Below are 3,450 nucleotides of genomic sequence, written 5' to 3' on the forward strand. Positions count from 1 at the left end.
AATCAGAGGCAAAATGTGCCCTGCCAAGGTCAGCATTATGACGCAGCAGTTTCCGTCAAGGATTGGTATGAAGTTGACCCTAAATGCAGCAAAAAGCTAAATATATTTTGTCATTAGTCCCAGTACTTTTAAAGTGCAGGTTCTTGACGTCTGGATTTGATTTAATTTCTTACAGAAGACAGTGATACATGTACAGTACACCACAACGGCCAGTTTGAGATGAACAGTATTCTATTTGGTTCAGACTGTATGTTGACCTCAACATGACTGCAACGCAGCTGTGTGGTTCACACGTTGGTGTTCTCTTGGAGAAGTTGACAAACACAGGGTTGCTGCTCACAAGGACAATTTTAGCTTTGTCAAAAAGTAAACTGTGTTTAAGGGTTTTTGTTGAAAAGTCATACAAGGCTGTCTTAAAAATAGACTCTGTATACCTTAGGGTCATGAGTTCATTACATAAGTTATACTGTATGCAGTTAATATACAGTAAAACACTCAAAGTAAGCACATACTTGGGTAGAGCAATTTATTATGTTGGGAATTGTCATGGATCTCCCCAGTATTGCTAATCATTCCGTTCACCAGCTCTGGAGGTCTACGTCACCATCATTATACAACGTGACAGAATAATCAACCCATCTAATGGAGACAGCAGGAAAGGCCGAGCTGGCGACCATCGTGGGGACAGACTAGCATCACGAAAACTGTCTCTCCAGACTCGGCAGCGCCATGGACAGCGTAGTGGCAACCATCCTGCATTTGGAGGGGAATGTGCAGTCCCTCCAGTCCCCAGCACCGGTTCCGGCATCAGCCCCCAACACCACTACTACCTGTCTCCATCCCATCTGAGCCGGTCCTTGGAATACCCCTGTCCCTCCCGGAGCGCTTTGACGGCGCCCCAGCGAGATGCAAGGAGTTCATTCTACAATGCGACCTGTACCTCGCTTGCTATACCGAGGCTGTCTCCGGGAGAGATCTCAGCACTGACCGGACGGGGCCTGGACTGGGGTGCAGCTGTCTGGGAAATAGGTGGACCTGAGGTCGAGTCCTATGAGCTCTTCATCCTCCTCTTCCACTCTGTGTTTGAGAGGGGGTGAATGCCTACTCCAAATCCACCAGGGATCTAGGACTGCCTCAGAGTTTGGCATGAAGTTCCAGACCATCGCAGCCTCCACCAGATAGAATGAGTCGGCTCTGGTCAACATTTTCCACAGCGGACTGCGAGAGGAGGTGCAGGTTAACCTGCCGTGATGACAACCTGTCACTCGACCAGTTCATCAGCATGACGATCCGATTGGACAACCTCCTGCGGTCCCGACGAAGAAACGGCACGGAATCCAGAGCTCATGGCTACACCTGCTCTGTGGCCAGAGCCAATGGAGGTTAGTTTTGCACATTTGCCCGGGGCAGAGCGTAGGAGAAGGAGGAATCTGGGCCTCAACACCACTACGGTGGAAAGTCTGGACCACGCCCCGCAAGTGGATTTACCGGAGGAACACCAGGATCTGCACTGGGTTTTCTCGAAGACCCAGGCTACACGCCTGCCTCTTCATCACCCCTGGGGACTGTGCCATTTACCTGCTGTCTGACGCAGAACTCTCGAGAGGACACGTCTATCCCCTCTCCTTTGCGGACACCGAGGCCATGGAGACCTACGTACAGGAGAGCCTCCAGCAGGGTTTTATCCACCCCTCTGCGTTACCAGCATCCTCAAGCTTCTTTTTTGTTAAGACGAAAGATGGGGGACTGCGCCCCTGCATTGATTATCTAACACTGAATAAAGCCACCATTAAGTTCAGCTATCCTTTACCCATCCCAACTATCATCACACAAATGCACGGGTGCAGTACTTCACGAAACTGGACTTGGGGAGCATTTACAATCTGGTGGGCATTACGGCCTTTTCCACGACCACGGGGCATTACAAGTATCTCATTAGAGTATCTCATTAGGAGTATCTCATTACAAGTATCTCATTAGGAGTATCTCATTACAAGTATCTCATTAGGAGTATCTCATTACGAGTATCTCATTACGAGTATCTCGTGATGCCCTTTGGCCTATATAACGGTCCTTCAGGCCTTTATTAATGAAGTGTTTTGGGACATGCTGGGACGGGGCGTTGTGGTTTATATAGACAACATTTTGGTCTATTCTGCTGACCGTGCCAAGCATGTCTCGTTGGTCAGGTCTGTGCTGGGAAGACTGTTGGAGCATAATCTATATGTTTGTTTTTCCAGCGGTCCGTGTCCTTTTTGGACTACCTCATATCCAAGGAGGGAGTGGAGATGGAGGAGCAACGCCTCAGCGCAGACAGGTCATGGTCCATCCCGAACGCCGTGAAAGCAGTCCAGCAATTCCTGTGGTTCGCCAACTATTTCTCAAGGTTACTGTACATGGTATTATGGTTTACATGCCGTGTTAGTGTGCACTTGTTATTACGGGTCTCGTCCCGTGTATTTATTAGAGGTTTACACCTCGCTCTTTTGTATGGGTTTAACAACCCTGTGTTCCATATGTACGTGTTTGTTTTGGGCTTCATCCCTGTCATTTTCATGACGTACTCTATTTTGGTAAGAGAAATTTTTAAAACTATTTTTGTATTCCTGTGACTGTCTCACATCATTATACAACATGACAGGCATGAATATACATTGACAGTAGATTAGGGTCTACACCCTTTCTCAACCCTAAACCTAGCTTCAAGTCCAAGTCTCTGCTCAACCCAAACCTGAACCCTAACCCTAGCTTCAACCCTAACCCCAACCCGAGCTTCTCTTCCACATACCTGCTCAACTCTAACCCTCAACCCTAACTAACCCTAGCTTCATGTCAACATCCTGGCTCAACCTTAACCCTAGCTGCATGTCCACATCCCTGCTCAACCCAAACCCTAACCCTCAACTCTAACCCTAACCCTAGCTTCATGTTCCACATCCCAGGTCAACCCTAACCTCAGACCTAACCCTAACCCTAGCTTCATGTTCCACATCCCAGGTCAACCCTAACCTCAGACCTAACCCTAACCCTAGCTTCATGTTCCACATCCCAGGTCAACCCTAACCTCAGACCTAACCCTAACCCTAGCTTCATGTTCCACATCCCAGGTCAACCCTAACCTCAGACCTAACCCTGGTTCAGTACAAACAGACAAAAAACCTATCAACCGTTGAAGCGAACTGAACGCACCACTGGTTCTCTTCTAACCCTAGGATTTGGTCAGATTCATCATTTTGTTACCATGTTACCATGTACCAGTAGCCAAAATGATTTTGGATCATTACATCATAACAGTATGTATTCAATAGCATACTGTAGAAGCAATATAGAACTGCTGTATACAGATGACTCACCCAATTTCGAGTACATTTAGATTTAATAGAGCAATGTGAAAAAAACATAGCAGTTGTAACAGTAAGTCTTATAACATATGTGTCACGCCTTGGTCAT

The sequence above is a fragment of the Oncorhynchus gorbuscha genome, unplaced genomic scaffold (assembly GCF_021184085.1).
Source record: "Oncorhynchus gorbuscha isolate QuinsamMale2020 ecotype Even-year unplaced genomic scaffold, OgorEven_v1.0 Un_scaffold_35:::fragment_2:::debris, whole genome shotgun sequence".
Lineage (NCBI taxonomy): Eukaryota > Metazoa > Chordata > Actinopteri > Salmoniformes > Salmonidae > Oncorhynchus > Oncorhynchus gorbuscha.